Source organism: Trachypithecus francoisi, unplaced genomic scaffold (assembly GCF_009764315.1).
Source record: "Trachypithecus francoisi isolate TF-2019V2 unplaced genomic scaffold, Tfra_2.0 Lachesis_group3, whole genome shotgun sequence".
In the NCBI taxonomy this organism is placed as follows: domain Eukaryota; kingdom Metazoa; phylum Chordata; class Mammalia; order Primates; family Cercopithecidae; genus Trachypithecus; species Trachypithecus francoisi.
Window position 1 is genome coordinate 141,390,195 of NW_022681468.1, and position 20,391 is coordinate 141,410,585.

Below are 20,391 nucleotides of genomic sequence, written 5' to 3' on the forward strand. Positions count from 1 at the left end.
AGACTTTTACATGGATTTGGTGATTCCCTCACATCTTTGGGTTTTAAAGCAATTAAGTGGGATTGATCAGAAACAATAGACATAAGGCAACAGTTGCAAATATAATTTATACAGGATACCCAACTCAAGTTGTGGTATGTTCTCACTTAATGTTTTACTCCCCTCTAGTGGATTTTTATATAGCACATGATACCCTGAGTATGGTATAGGATAGCAGATTTTAGGGGAAAAAATGGTTTTGCAATATGTTTAAAGCATGTTTATGTTTTGTAGAATTTCTGTACAAGTCTATATAATTTTGGAGATTAAAAAAAAGGTTGACCAGGCGCGGTGGCTCACACCTGTAATCCCAGCACTTTGGGAGGCCAAGGCGGGCAGATCACAAGGTCAGGAGTTCGAGACCAGCCTGGCCAATATGGTGAAACCCCGTCTCTACTAAAAATACAAAAATTAACCGGGCATGGTGGTACGTGCCTGTAGTCCCAGCTACTGGGGAGGCTGACGCAGGAGAATAACTTGAACCCAGTTGGCAGAGGTTGCAGTGAGTCAAGATTGTGCCACTGTGCTCCAGCCAGCAGGGTGACAGAGCAATATTCCATCTAAAAAAAAAAAAAAAAGGTTAGAGGCCGGTTAGTTCACTTTTCCCATTTTGCAGGTGAAGAAGCTAAGTCTCAGAAAGATAACTCACCCAAGATGACACAAGTATAAACCTGATTCCCATGGCAGTAGAAAGCCTACATTTACCCACTCAGATGATCATCAGTGGAGGAGAGACTTACGCCTGGAGGAACTTGAAAATCAAATTCCGTAAGTATATTACGGGTTGTTGGTACTATAGGAGGGGAGGGGTTTGCATCAAGAAGGGAAGGTAAGTGTTAACAGGGAAACGTAGAGATGAAAGTATTGACAATGCAAGCTCTGAGCTGCTTTCCTTCTTGCTACTGCCAATCGGTGCAGCACCTGCTTAGAGGTGTCCTTTGGCTTGGAGACCTCCCTCGTCTATATAGTCTGAATTCTTGCTGTGTAATATTTAGTTTTGTTTCATTCTCCTTAAATTTTCACAACCATTCTCCAAAGAATTTCTACTTCCTTCCACTCTCCTAAATAAATGTAAAGTTTTACTCTTTTGCATGAAAAATTTCCATTTGTAATATGATACTAATATATATATATTTTAAAAACTTTCTTGATTATCAGAGTAACTCTTGCTCATTGTGGACAATATGGTAAAGTATTAAAAAGAAAAGTAAAATCTCGCACAGTGATGGTTCACTTTAGGAATGTCTGATTAAGCTTCTGCTAGACTGGTCCTCCCACAGATAACAACCATAAATTCTGGGCAAAATAAAAAACAAACAAAAATCTACCTGGAGACAATGGAGCCTGAACAAAATGAAATTTATTCTGGAGGGAGGTTGGCATTTGGGAGAAGGGAATGGTCAAGGGTAGATTTCCTGTGTTTTAACAGCTATTTGCCTGAAGGCAGACCACAGTTGGTAGCTGTGGTAGCTTAAAAGCCTGTAGAAAATTGGGAGTCTTTCTGCTCTAAGAAATCAGAACACAGAATTCAAGGCAATTGTAGCTACTGGAAAGTGAAGGGGGAATCCTAGCAATCATAAAACCAGGAAAGGGGAACCAAAAATTGCTCAAATCTTTGTTGATCCATGACTTCTTCATGGATGGACCAGATTCCAAGTAGCTTCCTTAAGAATAAAATAACTGAACTGAGATTTGGGTTATTGCCCAAGAGAGAAGAGTTTACAGTTTTAGTCTAACTAAGTCACTTGCCTGCTAAAACCAAACAAAATAAAAAGTAATACTCTTTGGAGGAATATAACCAAATCCAGAGTCTTCTCACATAATTTTCACAGTGTCTAGGATATAATTCAAAATTACTCACCATAATAGAAACAACAAAAAATGTGACCTATTCTCAAGAAAAATCATAGTCAACACAGACCAAACCTGAGATGATCCAACTGTTGAAAGTAACAGGCAAGAATTTTGAAGTAGCTGTTGTACACATGCACAGTGATGTAAAAGGAAATATGCTTACAATGAACGAGAAGATAGGAAATTTCAGCAAAGAAATAAACCATGAAGAGAACCAAATAGGAATTATTGAACTAAAAGTTAAATTATCTGAAACATAACATTCACCATGGGCTTAATGGCAGGAAGAGATGACAGAGGAAAGAGCCACTGAACTTGAAAATCGAATCAATAGAATTTTCTAACGTGCAATAGAGTGGTCAAAGAAACTTCACAAAGCAAGCAAGCAAGCATTAAGGATTTGTGATACAAAGCCAAAAGGTTCAACATATGTATAATAAGAGGCCCAGAGGAGAGGAGAAAAAGAAATTAAACAAAAGAAACATTTTAAGAGTTAATGGACAAATTTCCCGCATTTTTTTTTTTTTTTTTTGGAGACAGAGTCTTGCTCTGTCACCCAGGCTGTAGTGCAGTGGCGTGATCTTGGCTCACTGCAACCTCTGCCTCCTGTGTTCATGCCGTTGTCCTGCCTCAGGCTTCCGAGTAGCTGGGACTATAGGCACTTGCCACCATACCAGGATAATTTTTTGTATTTTTAATGGAGACAGGGTTTCACCGTGTTAGCCAGGATGGTCTCCATCTCTTGACCTTGTGATCCGTCCGCCTTGGCCTCCCTAAGTGCTGGGATTACAGGCATGAGCTGCCATGCCCAGTCCCCACTTTTTATATGAATTATAAATTTACAGTTTAAAAAAGCTCAGCAAACTCCAAGTCATAGCATAACCAAAGTGCTGAAAACCAAAGGCAATGAGAAATTTCTGAAAGCAGGCAAAGAAAAACAACAAACTATATATAAGGGAACAATGATTTGAATGACCACTGAAGTCTCATCAGAAACAATGAGACCAGAAAACAGTTAACCAACATCTTTAAAAAGCTGCAGAAAAAAATCCTTCAAAAAAAAAAAAAAAAAAAGGAAAGGAAGAGAATGGAGAGGGGGGAAGGGAAGGAAAGGTAAACATCAGAACTAGTCACTAGAAAATATTTTTTCTCTGTTTCTTTAAAATATATATAACAATTTTAAGCAAAAATTATAACATTGTCTCATGTTTGTAATGTATATAAATTTAATGCATATGACAATTATAGTGTAAAATAAGGGATGGAGGTGACTGATAAGTGGACTATATGGTTGCAAGTGTTCTACAATTTACATGAAGTGATATAGTAATATTATATCTTGATAGCAGTTTGGATTACACAGATGTTTGCAGTAGTCAAAACTCTACAAATGTACACTTTGGGTTTGTACATTTTACTCAGGTTTTACATTTTACTTCAGGTTTTTAAGTTTTAACTTGAAAGAAAAGTACTACAGACAATGTTGAACTCTAAATATTAATAATACGGAAAGTACTGAACTCTAAAATGCATGCTGAAACATTTAGAGGGAAGAGTATGGATGTCTGCTATTTATTTGGAAATACTAAAAAAGATAAGAGGGATTGATGTGGATAGAGGGATCAGTAGACAGGGGATAAAGCAAGTATAGTAAAATATTATTCATATATTCTAGGTGGTAGGTATGCAATGGTTCACTGACAAATTATTTTAACTTTGCCATATGTTAGAAAATGTCTATAATAAGGCTGGGCATGGTGGCTCATGCCTGTAATCTCAGCACTTTGGGAGGCTGAGGCCAGAGGATTGCTTGAGCCCAGGAGTTCAAGACCAACCTGGGCAAAGTGGAGAAACCATACCTCTACCAAAAATACAAAAATTAGTCACGTGTGATGGTGCATGCCTGTGATCCCAGCTGCTTGGGAGGCAAAAGTGGGAGGATCGCTTGAGCCTGGGAGGCAGAGGTTGCAGTGCGCTGAGATTGCACCACTGCACTCCAGCCTGGGTGACAGAGTGAGAACTTGTCTTAAAGAAAAAGAAAAGTCTATAATAAAATGCCAGCAATATGAGGTTAAAACTGCATTTATAAAGATTTATGGTAATCTTCTCCTTTGTTTTTTTCCAATGTAATATTGATATTTATTACTGGCTCTAGGAAGACTTTAACATGGCATTAGGACACATTTTTCAAACCCAACTGTGAAAATAAACATAGGTTTTAGAAATGTTTTTAATACAGAAGTTACTAAAAAGAAACTCCCAAAATTTTATCATCCAACAGCATCACTTTTAATATTTTGGTGAATTATTTTTCAGTATTTTAAAACATGAATATATAGTATCTTTCATCGTGGTGATTTTATTATGACATTAAATATTTTTATAAAAGTTAATGTTTTGTTTTGTCTTGTTTGAGACAGGGTCTCACTTTGTCGCTTAGGCTGGAGTACAGTGGTGTGATCACACCTCACTGGAGCCTCCCCCTTTTTAATGGCTTAATTGTCTATAGACATTATATTATTTGACCTGAATGAAAATGTAGAAGTAAGTTAACCTCTTATTTGACATATAAATTGTTTTCAGCCTTTCACATAAATGTTCACATAAAATGAGGTCATAGAGCAAGAATTAAAAATTAAAAGGGGATCAGGCTTCTCACTTGCAACAAATAAAATTAGAAAACAGTGGAACAGTGCTTTTAAAATTCTGATGGGAAAAGACTTTCAATTCATAATCCAGTACTCAGCCTGCCAATATAATAATAATGTGATGCCTTTAAAAATTTACTCTTTCCAGGTTCAGTACCTCACACCTGTAATCCCAGCCCTTTTGGAGGCTAAGGCAGGCAAATCACTTGAGCCCAGGAGTTCCTGACCTACCTGGGCAACATGCTACAAAAGCAAAAACAACAACAACAACAAAAAATTAGCGTGCGCCTGCAGTCGCAGCTACTCGGGAGGCTGAGGCAGGAGGGTCACTTGGGCCCAGGAGTTCAATGCTGCAGTGAACCGTAATCATGCCACCGCACTCTCCAGCCTTGGTGACAGATCAAGACCCTGTCTCTATTTAACAACAACAACAACAACAACAAAAATTACTCTTAAAAAAAAAAAAAAAACTATTTTGGGATGTGCTTTCCCAAAACAAGTTGGCAAACAAAGAAAGTGGAAGACAGGATCCAGGAAACAAGGATGGAATGCAACACAATGGAAAAAGGAAGGGAATTCCCAAAGACAAAAAGGAAATTGCCAGGGTGGTTGTGAAGGGAAGTTCCAGCAGTACAGTGACTATGGAATGCAGCCCATCTAGAATCATGGAAAAGAATGGAGATACTCATGAAAGAGAGTTCTTGAAGAAAAATGAAATGTATAGAATATCCAGTGAGTTTGAACTTGAGAGAATAGTTTTAGTTCTGTTGGGAAACTGAGGATGTAATGATGAAATGATGATGGATGAAGTTTTCTCAACTTAAAAAAAAAAGTTGAGGAAATGTAAAAGGCAGTATTTTTTCCAGAGAAGGAGTTGTACATGGAAATAAATATTCTAATTGTATGCTGTAGGCTTATCCCTGAACAATAGTTACTTTATCATAATAATGTAAACATGTTACACTCCTTAAAAAAGAATAATAAAGCTATATTGAGATTATCAGGGAAGAAAAGTGTATGTTTGTGGGGAGAAGCAGGGTATGTATGAGCAAACTCCTTATTTTCCATAGTTAAAAATAAATAGATAATATCTAAAACTAAAAGATATTAAGAAAAAACAGTATAAAGCTGTTATTTAGAGGCTGGATGTGGTAGCTCACACCTGTAATCCCAGCAATTTGGGAGGCCGAGGCAGGAGGATTGCTTGAGCTCATGAGTTTGAGACCACCCTGGGCAGCATGGTAAAACCCTGTCTTTACAAAAAAATACAAAAATTAGCCGGGCAGATGGTACATGCCTGTACTCACAGCAACTTAGGAGGCTGAGGTGGGAGGATGGCTTGAGCCCAAGAGGTTGAGGTTGCAATGAGCCAAGATGGCGCCACTGCACTCCAGCCTGGGAGACAGAGCCAGAACTTGCCTCAAAAACAACAACAAAAAGATGTTATTTAGAAATTTGGAGCTAAGCATGTTCTCACTTATAAGTGGGAGCTAAATGATGAGAACACGTGGACACATAGAGGGAACAACACGCACGGGGCCTTTTGGAGGGTGGAGGGTGGAGGGTGGGAGGAGGGAGAGGATCAGGAAAAATAACTAATGGGTACTCAGCTTAATACCTGGGTGATGAAATAATCTGTACAACAGCCCCCATGACACAAGTTTATCTATGTAACAACAAACCTGAACTTGTACCCCTGAACTTAAAATGAAAGTTAAAAGAAAAAATAAAAGACATTTGGAGGTAAATACTAGAACACAGCTAAAGGGATGGAAAGTCGCCCTGGGGGACAATACATTGTTGCCCCGGGGGATGAGAATTGGACTAGAAAAAGCTAGGCTGGAATTTTGCTGTTTTTTCATTATGTCTGCTTTTTATTATGATTTTTTAAAACTCTCAATTATGGGAGAAGTGTATATATTCCACCAATCGAAGCTAAGGCACTTCCAGGTTGCAAAAATCCCTGAGTAGGGCTTGCAAAACTTAACCACATCATCCTGAAACTCCACATAGTTTCACTGTGTGGTTATACAATAGTTTTTAGCAGGCATGGTCACCTAGACCTGACATCTGGGTTCTGGGTAGAATTTCTTACACCATCATCACGAGACCCATCCCGTGACATTGCCCACAGACCCTAAAATAATGACTAATTAGCTCAGATGTACAGTTGAATTCCTGCTGTGAATTTGCAGGCATGCTATCCAGTTAAAGGTTGGGAGGGGCGGCCGGGCGCGGTGGCTCAAGCCTGTAATCCCAGCACTTTGGGAGGCCGAGATGGGCGGATCACGAGGTCAGGAGATCGAGACCATCCTGGCTAACACGGTGAAACCCCGTCTCTACTAAAAATACAAAAACGAGCCGGGCGAGGTGGCGGGCGCCTGTAGTCCCAGCTACTCAGGAGGCTGAGGCGGAAGAATGGCGTAAACCTGGGAGGCCGAGCTTGCAGTGAGCTGAGATCTGGCCACTGCACTCCAGTCCGGGCGACAGAGCGAGACTCCGCCTCAAAAAAAAAAAAAAAAAAAAAAAGGTTGGGAGGGGCTGAGAGGGCTGCCCTGGGACTACCACATTTCCCCTTGTGGAGAAATTTAAACAGAAGCTAGATAAGGCTTCAGGAGGATGTTGTGGAGACTTTTAGATTCGGGATAGGGTTGGCATAGATGGCTGTGAAGTCCCTCCACCCTGAGATTCTATGAAAGACTTTCTTCTCCAGGCCTTGCTTAGAATTGCTGCAAGTTAGTATTTAGGGCAAGGATTAGAACCCAGGAAGAGATGTGAATTATCTCTTTACCTCTCTTAGTTTTTCTAACAGCATTGAATACATTGAATATATTCCCGCTGCATTTCAAATGTTCCTAGTGTGTTTGAAAAGCATGTGTATTATCCATTGTTGGTAATCTATGTTTTATATGTGATCATTTGATAAGACTTGACAAATGTGTTGTTCAAATTTTAATTTCTTGCCTGTTCAATTTGTCAGTTGTTTTAAGAAGTATGTGAAACTCAATTTCTTCTTGTAGTCATCTCAATTTTTCTTTATATATTTTGAGCCTATCTTATGTTCATGTACATTTAGAATTCTTATTTCTTCTTGATTTCTTCCTGATTTATTAAAACTTTTGAAAACTATGTAGTGACCTTTGTTATCTTCCCTAACATTCCCCTCATTCATTTAAAATTAATACAACTATGCCAGATTTTTTTGTTAGTATTTTCCTGATATATTTTTTCCATCCTTCTACTTTCAACCTTTCTGTCTCATGCTCATACCTTCCTTCTGGGGTTATTTTCTTTCTTTCTGATGTACTTGAGAAGTTCCTTTCCCACTGTCAGCAATGGACAGATAATCTAGACAGAAAATCGACAAAGAAACATCAGACTTAAACTGCACCACAGACCAAATGGGCCTAACAGTCATCTATAACTCATGCTGCAGAATACACGTTCTTCAGAACTGCACATGGAACATTCTCCAGGACAGAACATGTTAGGCCACAAAACAAGTCTTTGCAAATTTAAGAAGCTAGACATCGTATTGAGTATGTTTTATGGACAAAAGGGTATAAATTAGAAATACACAAGAAGAAAAACTTCAGAAACTTTACAAATACATAGAAATTAAACAATATGCTCCTCAATAACCAACGGGTTAATGAAGAAGTTAGGAAGGAAATTTACAAATTTCTTGAGACAAATGAGAATGGAAACACATCACACCAAAACCTGTGGGACACAGCAAAAGCAGTTCTGAAAGGAAGTTTATAGCAATAAATGCCTACATCAAAAAAAGAAGAAAGATTTTTAATAAACAACATAGTGATGCACCTGAAGGAACTAGTAAAGCAAGAATGAACTCAACCTAAAATTGGTAGGAGAAAGGAAGTAATAAAGCTCAGAGCAGAAATAAACAAAATAGACTAAAAAAACCACAACAATTCAAAAGGTCAGTGAAACAAATAGTCATTTTTTTTTTGAAAAGATAAAATCAATAAACCTTTAGCTAGACTCAGAAAAAAAGAGAGAAGACTTACATATGTAGAATCAGAGATGAAAAAGGAAACATTACAACTGATATCATAGAAATACAAAAAATTGGATGACAGAGGCTTGGCAGAAAATTAAAGAAATAAAAATTTTAAAAAATACAAAAGGTCAGCTGGGTGCAGTGGCTCATGCCTGTAATCTCAGCATTTTGGAAGGCAGAGGCAGGAGAATCACTTGAGCACAGGAGTTTCAGACCAGCCTGGGCAACATGGTGAGACATGGCCCCTCCATCTCTACAAAAATTTTAAAAATTAGCCAGGCATGGTGGCAGGTGCCTGTAGTCCTAGCTACTGAGGAAGTTGAGATGGGAGGATCCCTTAAGCCCAGGAGTTCCAGGCTGCAGTGAGCTATGACCAGGCCACTGTACTGTAGCCTGGGTGACAGAGTGAGACCCTTTCTCTCAAAAAAAAATTTTTTAAGGAATACAAAAGATCATAAGAGACTTACCCCACCCCCGCCATTTTGCCATGCCTTTATAAAAATCGCAGATCATAAGTGACTATTATGAACAACTATATGCCAATAAATTTGACAATGTAGTCGAGAAACAGATACATTTCTGGATGCATACAACTGTCAAGATTAAATAAAGAAGAAATAGAAAATTTAAACAGACCAATAATGAGTAGAGAAATCAAATCAGTCATAAAAAGGCTACGATCAAAGAAAAACCCAGGATCTGATGGCTTCGCTGCTGAATTCTAACAAACATTTAAAGAAGAAAGAATACCAATCCTCCTCAAACTATTTCAGAAAATTGAAGAGGAGGGAATACTTCCAAACTCATTTTACAAGGCCAGCATTATTCTGATTCCAAAACCAGACAAGAACGTAACAGAAAAAGAGGAAACTACAAGCTGTAGCCCTGATGAACACAAATGCAAAAATCCCCAAGATACAAGCAAACTGAATTCAACAGCACATTAAAAGGATCGTTCACTGTGATCAAGTGGGATTCCTCCCAGAGATACAAAGATAGTTCAACACATGCAAATCAATATATGTGATGCACCACATTAACAGAAAGGACAAAGCCATATGATCATTTCAACCGCTGCAGAAAAATCATTGGACAAAATTCAACATCCTCTCATGATAAAAACTTTCAACAAATTAGGTATAGTTAGAATGTACCTCAACACAATAAAGACCATATATGACAAACCCACAACGAACATCTTACTGAATGGAGCAAAGTTGAAAGCTTTTCCTGTAATATCAGGAAAACACAAGGATACCCACTTTTACCACTTCTATTTGACATAGTACTTAAAGTCCTAGCCAGAGCAATTATACAAGAGAAAGAAATAAAAGACATGCAAATTGGAAAATAATTCAAATTGTCTGTGTTTGAGGGCAACATGATCTTATATATAGAAAGCCCTAAAGACCACCAAAAAACTGTTAGAACTAATAAACAAATTAAATAAGATTGCAGGATACGAAACCAACATACAAAAATCAGTAGTATTTGTATACACTAATAGTGAACTCTCTGAAAAAGAAATCAAGAAAGTGATTCTATTTACAACAGTTACCAAAAAATAAGTTACATAGGAATAAACTTAACAAAGGTGAAATATCTCTACACTGGAAACTATAAAAAAATGATGGAAGAAATTGCAAAAGGCACAAATAAATGGAAAGATATCCTGTGTTTATCGACTGGAAGAATAAATATTGCTAAAATGGCCACACTACCCAAAGCAATCTACAGATTTAATACAAACTATCAAAGTACCAGTGAAATTATTCACAGAAATAAAAGAAACAGTTCTAAAAGTCAAATGGAACTACAAAAGATACGAAATAGCTGAAGCAATCCTGAGCAAAAAGAACAAAGCTATAGGCATCACACTACCTGACTTTAAAATGCACAAAGCTATAGAAACTGAAACACCATGGTACTGGCATAAAAGCAGACATATAGACCAATGAAACAGAATAGAGAGCACCTTTGGGGAAAAGACAGTCTTTCCAATAACTGATGCTGGGAAAATGGGATATTCACATGTTGAAGAATAAGACTAGACCCCTACCTCTCATCATATGCAAAAATCAACTCAAAATGGATTAAATACCTAAATGTAAACTTGAAACTCTGAATTTACTAGAAGAAAGCATAGAGAAAATGCTTCATGACATTGGACTAGATAAAGATTTTTTAAATAAGACCTCAAAATAACAGTTAAAAGCAACAAAAGAAAAACATAGGCAAAGGGGGTTACATCAAATTAAAAAGCTTTTGCATAGCAAAGAAAAGAATAAACAGAATGAAGAGGCAACCTATGGGATGGGAGAAAATATTTGCAAACCCTGTACATCTGACAAGAAGTCAATATCCAGAATAAATAATGAACTTAACAGCAAGACAAAAATAAAAACACAGATAAAAAATGAACCAAAGACCCAAATAGACATTTCCCAAAAGAAGATATCCAAATGGCTAACAAGTATGTGGAAAAATGTTCAACATCACGAATCATCAGGGAAATACAAATCAAAACCCTAATGAGAATGGTTATGAATGCCTATTATAAAAAGTTAGAATGTCTATTATAAAAAGGACAAAAGAAAACAAGTCTAGAAAAGGACAAACTTACACACTGATGGTGGGATTCTAGGACAAACTTACACACTGATGGTGGGATTATAAATTAGTACAGCCATTATGAAAAACAGTATGGAGTTTCCTCTTTAAAAACAAAATAAAGCAACTGCATGATCCAGGAAGTCCACTACTGGGTATATACCCAAAGAAAATTGAATCAGTATGTCAAGGAAATATGTACACTGCCATGTTTATTTCAGCACTATTTATAATAGCCAAGATATGGAATCAACCTAAATGTCCAACAAAGAATGAATGAGTAAAGAAAATGTTAAACAATGGAATAATTGCTATGAAAAAGAATGAAATTCTATCATTTATGACAACATGGATGAACCTGGAGGACATAATGTTAAGTGAAATAAGCCAGACACAGAAAGACAAATACCACATAGTATCAGTCATGTTGAATCTAAAATAAAAGGTTTATATCATAGAAGTAGAGAAAACAGTGGTTACCAGAGACTGGGGGTAGGGAACAAGGAAGGGAGAATGGCAAGAGGTTGATCAATGGGTACAAAGTTACAATAAGATAGGGGAAATGAGATTGGATATTCTATTACACGGTAAAGTGACTGGTTAGTACTAAGCAAATAGTCAAAAGACATGTTATTGAATATTCTTACCACAAAGAAATGATTAATTCATGAGGATGTATATGCTATTAAGAACTACATGGATTTGATCATTGTATGACATATACATATATTGAAATATCAAATTGTATCCCATAACTATGTATAATTACAATGTGTCAATTTAAACATGAAAATAATAAAAATCCAAAAAATAAGAAGTTTTTCAAAGTAAACATATGTTGGAAGTTAATTCCTTCAGTTTGTCTGAAAAACTTTTTTAAATTTATTTTTTACTTCACTCTTAAAGGATCACTATTCTGGGTATAGATTTATAAATTGGTGATTATTTTCTTTCAGTGTTTTGAGGCATTATTCCATTGTCCTGCTTTTATTGTTGTTGAGAAATCAGCCTTTGGTCTAAATATTCCATTGAAAGTAAAGTAATCTGTTCTTTTTACTCTCTGTTGACCTCCCTCCCTCCCTCCCTCCCTCCCTTCCTTCCTTCCTTCTTTCCTTCCTTCCGGGGGAGTACTTTTAAAATCATTTCTTTAACTTGATGTTGTATATTCTCACTACAGTGCATCTAGGTTAAGATTTGTTTGCGTTTATGCTGCTTGAGATTCACTGGGGTTCCTGAATCTAAAGATTCATGAGTCTAATGAATTCTGGAAAAGTTTCAGCTATAATCTCTTCAAAATATTGCCTCTCCCCATTACCTCCTGCAACTCTCATTAGATATAGTTCAAACTTCTCAAACTGTGCTCTATGGCTTTTGATTTCTATTTCCTGTTTTCTATTTCTGTATCACTTGAGTTGCATTCTAGTTAATTCCTTCAGCCCTGTTATTCACTACATGAAGTTTCTTTTCAGCTATGTCTAATCTGCTGTTTAAGCTGTCATTGAACTTCTAATTTTAGTTTCTAAATATTTAATGTAGTTTCAAAAAATGATTTCTATTTTTGATAACTCTTATTCCTCATCATGTTTTTAATAGCTCTCATTTTTTCTTTAACTATGTTAAACAGTTACATTAGTTTTTAATTGTTCTAATATACCCCGTCTTTGTAAATATAATTCTGTAGTCTATTATTTTGTCTACCTCTAACTCATGATGGGTTTTTTTTAATGAGTATGGTGATGTTTTTTGTTTCTTTGTTTTTAACTTTTAAGTTCAGGGGTACAAGTTCATGTTTGTTACATAGGTAAACCTGTATCATAGGGGTTTAGTATACAGATTATTTCATCACCTAGGTATTAAGACTAGTACCCATTAGTTATTTTTCCTGATCCTCTCCCTTTTCCCACTCTTCACCCTCTGAAATGCCCCAGTGTGTGTTGTTCCCCTCTATGTGTCCGTGTGTTCTCCGGTGATATTTTTTAAATGAGAGCTCGAGTACCTTGGAACTTTGTCCTTAGAAATTCACTGAAGCCCGGGTTTAATCAAGTTGTTCTTCTCTGCAAAGATCTGTGCTCTGTGCTCGCTTCTGTGACATGTCTAGAGGCCTTTCCATCCTGAGAATGCTGTAAATGCATTTTGTGTGTGTGTGTGTGTGTGCGTGCGCGTGCACGTGTCCTATAGAATTTCAACTCCAAACTATGATTTGGGTTAGGAATTTCAGGACATTTAATTTCTTTCTACCTGAGGCAAGTCTCATAATCTTCTTCTATGAGGTGTTTCTTTGTTTTATATTTTGTTCACTAAGGGTATTACCTTTCAGGGGTCTAACTTTATGTGGGGGTCTGGACCTGACTCACCTTGTATGGGACCTGTGCTTTTTCTCCTGTGCCCTTTTTTTCATAGGCCACCAGGGATTGACAAATGTGCATCCTTTGGCTTCAGTGCTTTCTCACACTCTCAATTCATGCTTTCTTGTTTCTTGATTTGAGGCCTCTGAGGATTTTCCTAATTTTCTTGCCATATCAACTACTCGTCTGATGACTGTGACTTTAATGAATATATATAGTTATATATAGAATATATTTTAATAGTTTAAAATATATTGTACCAGGATTATTTTTTGCCATTTAGTTTAGCATATTTCTTTCACTCTTGATTTCTTTCTTTTACTCCCTCTCTCCCTCCTCTCCTCTGTTGTCTTTGTTTTTTCTTTCTCATTATTTCATTTTTCTTTTTTGTCATTCTATTTTTCTTTCCACATGTCCTTGATATTTTCTTTTTTCCCTCTTTCTTGTCCTCTTACTATTCTTGCTCTTGCTCTTTCTTGCTCTTTATTTCATTTTATTTTTTCTATCATTTTCTATCTACCTTTTTCTATCATTCATGCCATTTTTCAAAGAAAAGCCCCCAGAATTGTTTTTGGTTTAATACAGAGTATGTTTTAGTAATCTCTTTTTATAAAATTAGTTTGACTATCACTAATTAGGACAATGAGGTTCTGTGTCATTGGAATGAAATACTATTTATTGACTATAATGCTTTTCATATACTAAGTGCTCAATAAATGTTTTTGTTTGTGAATGAAACTTTATTAAATATTCTGACTCTGCTATGGTGAACACATTGTGAGATCCAAATGTTGCCAAGTAGACTGTACCTGTGACTCAGTCAAGCCTAACCCAAACTGACAGAGAAATTGATGGAATGTTAATTGATAGCAGCTGGATGACTGGCATGAGCACAGCCACAGGAAAGGGCCAAAGATCTCTCAGTGAATATAAAACTTACATTTATCAAAGGATGCAGAGGCTTTTTAATGAGAATGACCTCTGCTTAAAATTAGAGTGAAAGGGAAATAAAGATAGTAATTTGGGGACTTTGGGTTCTAGCATATTTTCCACTTAATAGCCACTGACTTAGAAAATGAAACTCATGGAATTCTCATAATAGTGGTGACTTGGCTTTAATGATCCCGAAACCCCAGTAGGTGGGTTCATGACTTGTTGGTTAGCAACAATGGAAAATATACTAAGTGGAGAAAACAGGAATAAGTCCCCAAATTTAAAATATCATTATCAGTGTTTGGGCTGATAGAAAACAGGTTGTGGATACTGAATTTGCCTGTTAGGGTGGGCTGAGCGGGGGTAGCTTATTCATTGGAATTGAAAACAACTCTAGATGGATTTGAGGGGAATAAGATGAGAGTTTTTGTGGATCACAAGCTGGCTGTACATCAGTAAAGACCTCCCATTGTATGAAAAATTCTAAGTTAATACTGGAATAAGTGACAAGGCTAAACCTATCATAGGTCCTAGGAGGTGTTTTGATGGGGACCCTCCAGGAAAATGTCCTTTTGGGGCTTGAGAGTTCCCCAGAGAAATTAGTGATCACCCTGTCCACTAAATGAGGTCTCTGGTCTCTTACTATAAAACTGGCTGATGCAACTTGATTGTAATATACTAGTTTGACTTCGGGTATGTTCAAAATATTAAAGCATGATAGTGTTTAACTATACACTGATGAGTTGTTTTATCTATTTGCCCTCCCCAATGCACGGCTGTATTTCTGTAGCATTTTATAGCAAATTCCTGAAATTCTTGCATTTTATCTGTAAATACTTCAGAATATTGGCTACCTCTGAGAAGGGTTGAGGTTATATCTGGTTGGTCCAGTAGAGGACGCCACAAGTCATGAGCCTGGCCTATGATACTTCTTCCTCATCTACTAATGCTAACATATGCGTAGTAATTTCTATATATGTGTCAGGAACATTTAAGGGCTTCACATTTTTTAACACCCCTGACAAACTTGGAGGGAGTCCGTTTTCTTAGGGTCCTATAGGCTATCAGAACAACTCTACCTACATATCCATCAATATGTGCTCCACTCTGTTAAAAGTCCTGGAAACTGCAACCCTTTGGATCTGTTTGGCTAGCGTTTCTCTTTTTTTCATTTTCACTGTGGCTCAGAGGATGAAGGTGACTTACTGCTTGCTTGTGTCTTACCTATACATGAAAAGTGTTTCTCTGGATAAAAGATCATTCATTCAGAAGACAAATAGCTGTTTTCGTTCTTGGAATCTGAAAGATATTTCTTTTTTTTTTTTCTTTTTTTTTTTGAGACAGAGTCTTGCACTGTTGCCCAGGCTGGAGTGCAATGGTATGATCTTGGCTCACTGCAACATCCGCCTCCCAGATTCAAGCAATTCTCTTGCCTCAGCCTCCCGAGCCGCTGGGATTACAGGTGCCCACCACCATGCCTGGCTAGTTTTTTGTATTTTTAGTAGAGACGGGGTTTCACTATGTTGGCCAGGCTGGTCTCAAACTCCTGACCTCATGATCTGCCTGCCTCAGCCTTCCAAAGTGCTGGGATTACAGGCCTAAGCCACAGCACCCAACCGGAACCTGAAAGGTATTTCTTCACCAGATTCGTATTTGAAGACATCTTTAATTTTTTTTTTTTAACCATTAAACAGTATTTACTTCAGTCGTGGGCTCTGCTTCTCTGGGATGATTATGAAGAAATGGAAGATGGCATGTCGAACATACAAACTTACTTTGGAATTTACCAGCTTGCTTTCCTTTGAAGGTGCAAGAAAAGTAAATCAGTAGGGTACATTACTATATCCATATACTAGAAATTGTTACCTACTATGGTATTCTTTTAGGTTGGAATATTTTAGACTGGAAAAGGAGTCTTTTGCAACCTTGTAATCCAAGAAAGTTTGACCACTGGTGTTTTGACTCAAAAATAAATTTTGAGAGTTATTTGGATTTTCAGGAGAACAGATGAAGAAATGGTGTAGTGTTTTAAACATATTATTTTGTAGTTAAACATTATGAATATAAAGTCTGGTCTCTTAGGATTCAGGTGTACAAAGAAGAGTCTTTCCTTAGAAACAGGCCTTGAGCAGAGACCAAGCTGCAGGAAAGATGGCCCTGTGCTGCCTCCCTAGAGGGCAGGGACAATGAGGGGGACTCTGTATTCTGACAGATACCAATATCACATGCTACCACAATTCAGATAACTTTAAAATAAACTTTGATATCTGATAGACACATTTTTTTGCCCAGATATTTCCTGGCTATTATTGCATACTTTGTCCAGAAGAAAAATTTTAATCATTAGTTAAAATTTTTAAATGGTGTTTGAATTCTATGGAATGTATTATTAATTAGGTACAACTGACATTTTTGCATTGATGAATTTTTTAATTTGAGACATACTACATTTGTCCTTTTAATTTTTTATGTTTTTAGACAAGTTTTCTTGTATTGCTTTTGTTTTCTTTATATTGCTCCTGCATATTCTTTAAGTTTATTTGTAGGTATTATACATTTTATGTTGTTTTCTACATTGTTATTTCTAGTGGACTAATACTGGTATTATAAGAAACCTATTGGCTGGGCGTGGTGGCTCCAGCCTATAATCCCAGCACTTTGAGAGGCCAAGAGGGGTGGATCACTCAAGGCCAGGATTTCCAGACCAGCCTGGCCAACATGGTGAAACCCTGTCTCTACTAAAAATACAAAAATTAGCCGGGCGTGGTGATGCGTGCCTGTAATCCCAGCTACTCAGGAGGCTGAGGTAGAAGAATCACTTGAACCTGGGAGGTGGAGGTTGTGGAGAGCTGAGATCACCCCACTGCACTCCAGCCTGGGTGACAGAGTAAAACAAAAACAAAACAAAACAAAACAAAAAGCCTATTGATTTTTATGTATTAATTAGTACGATACTGGTTGCTTATTAGTTTTAATGGTGTTTCAGTTGTTTTACTTGTTCTTCCAGAAAGGCAGTTATCAGAAATAAATAATAATGATTTTTGCCTTTTCTTTTCCAAAATATATATTCCTTGTTTTCTTAGCATATATGATTGTGTTGGCTAGCATATACGTTGTATCTAGAGTGATATTAAATCATATGGCAAACAGGATTCATTCTTGCTTTATATCTGATTGAAAGGGAAATGTCTTTGCAGCAGTATTCTCAAAGTTCCTGAAGATACTGTTTAAAAAACAGTAGTCAAATATATTTTGGAAACACATATTAATATGTTAAAGGTTCTGAAATATCTGTAGTAAAGAGATTTGTTTACATGTGATTAATTTATTGTTACCATTTCCTAAATGTACTTAATAAAATAATTTAATAATAAACCATTAATCTATCCCTTCTTTTTTTTTTTTGAGACAGGGCCTTTGTCTTGCTCATGCTATAGTGCAGTGGTGTGATCATAGCTCGCTGCAGCCTTAACCTCCCAGGATCAAGTGATCTGCCACGTCAGTCTCCCACATAGTTGGGACTACAGGGATACACCATCGTGCTCAGCTTATTTTTTATTTTTTGTAGATACAGGATCTCACTATGTTGTCCAGGCTGGTCTCAAACTCCTAGGCTCAAGTGATCCTCCTGCCTTGGTTTCCCAAGTTGCTGGGATTACAAGTGTGAGCCACTATCCTTGATCCCGTCTTTTTTTTTTTTTTTTTTTAACACAATAACTATAACCTCACTTAACCAATACTCTACTTATTGAAACATGCTATTGGATATTGGTTGGAAACAATTTTTTTTTTTTTGAGATGGAGTTTTGCTCTTGTTGGCTAGGCTGGAGTGCAATGGCATGATCTCGGCTCCCCTCGACCTCCGCCTCCCAGGTTCAAGCGATTCTCCTTCCTCAACCTCCCGAGTAGCTGGGATTACAGGCGTGCACCACCACACCCAGCTAATTTTGTATTTTTAGTAGAGAGGGTATTTCTCTGTGTTGGTCAGGCTGTTCTCGAACTCCTGACCTCAGATGATCTGCCTGCTTTGGCCTCCCAAAATACTAGGATTACAGGCATGAGCCATCATTCCCAGTGGAAACAATTTTAAAGACCATTTTACATAAATTTATTTGATTCCTATTTTATTAGTAAATGCTAAATTTTACCAAATGAATTTTTAGTAATCAAGATGATTGAAATGTCTTTTTTCCTTTGATCAACATGATCAAAATATTGATTTTTTTTGGCATTAAACTATTTTTGAATGTTTAAAAGAAACCGTTCTGGCCAGGTGTGGTGGCTTACGCCTGTAATCCCAGCACTTTGGGAGGCTGAGGCAGGCGGATCATGAGGTAAGGAGGTCAAGACCAGCCTGACCAACATGGTGAAACCCCGTCTGTATAAAAATATAAAAATTAGCTGGGTGTGGTGGCACGTGCCAGTAATCCCAGCTACTCGGGAGGCTGAGGCAGGAGAATTGCTTGAATCTGGGAGGTGGAGGTTACCGTGAGCTGGGAATGCGCCACGCCACTGCACTCCAGCCAGGGTGACAGAGCGAGACTCTGTCTCGAAAAAAAAAAAAAGGAAGAAACCATTCTATGACCATAGGATTTCATTCCTTTAATATTCTTCCATATTTCATTTGCTAATAATTTAAGATTTTTAGGTCTATAGATCTTAACGATAACAGCCAGGCATTATTGATCTAGGATACTTAGATACAAGTAGCCTGCTAACTCTTTCTAATTATGTTACCAAAAGTAACCAAGACATTGGTACCTAAATCCAAAATACTGAGTTATATTCAAGTTATGTTCTTGATATAGATTAATATAATCCCCACTTGATATTTTTTCTGTAATTCACCTCTTTTCCAACAAAAGACTTGATGTGAAGTTTCATCAGAAAATTAAAGAGAATTTCAGTTATCTTCACTATCAATTGCATAATTATATATTTTAAATCCCTGACATAGAAAAAGTACATATTTTATCCAATTTTACTCAGTTTTAAAAATAAAGATTAGGAGAAGAGAAGGGAATTGCTAATGGTTTGTTAATCATCTGTGGCAAACCATGCTTGTCAAATGATGACTTAAATAAGTAAAAACGTTCTGGGAGAAATAAATGTATTATGTAACAGCAAGTCCTCACTAGATGCTGAAATAAACAGAAAATAAAATTATTCCGATATCTTTTTTGGAAGAAATATTTCTTTGCACATTAACAGGGGAAGCCACGTGGGACCTGGTAGCATATCTGCTTAGTTAATTGATGTTTGAGATTCATATAGCTACCTCCTCCCATTATGTGATAGGATGCCAAGATTCCTTAATAACTGCTGATGTCAGTTTTTTATTGTTTTGGTTTTTCTTGCTATATGTCTATGAATAAGAAAAAAAGACACATTTTAACAAAATCCTATACATGTGTTAAAAAAAAAAAATTAAAGCCCAAAGTGCTGGATCTAGGTCTTTGCTTAATAATAATCACATATATATGATGAGAATTTTGGAAACATTTCAATTGCAGGTTCAACTTGGATAGCATTATTAGTGCATGTAATTATAACCTACATACCAGTGAGCACAAATGGGTAACCAATAACTTGTGAACTTCTGTTGCTGATTGTATCTGTAAGGTTTGAGTGCAAATAACAGAAATCTCCCAGTAGCAGAAGACCCCATCCTCCATGTTCCTCCTCCGTCCCCACAGATCACTTTTAATATTTCTATGTGTCCTTCCCCCATTTTCTGTAGGTCTTTGCTTTTAACCACCCACACCTTTCCAGAGGACTGCCCTCAGGTTCCTGGAGCCACTTTGTCTGCAAGCACAGGCGTCCCCTGCGCCCCACAGTATAGTTCATACCCAGTGACGACAGTGTGAGGGTTTGACAGCCCAGCTGTCTTACCTCAATTTAGGACAGCCTCTGAGCTGTAATTTCCCCTCCAGAGCAC

The 20,391-nt window shown here is 37.1% G+C and overlaps 1 protein-coding gene across 1 annotated transcript in view; it reads left to right on the forward strand.

The window, feature by feature from the left end:
- The window catches only part of CEP152 (centrosomal protein 152), a 130,851-nt gene that overhangs the window by 92,940 nt on the left and 17,520 nt on the right, over nucleotides 1-20,391 (forward strand). The window contains exon 28 of the transcript XR_004432006.1: nucleotides 656-807. The gene's annotated coding sequence lies outside the window, so the exon portion shown is untranslated. The remainder of the gene's footprint in view (nucleotides 1-655; nucleotides 808-20,391) is intronic.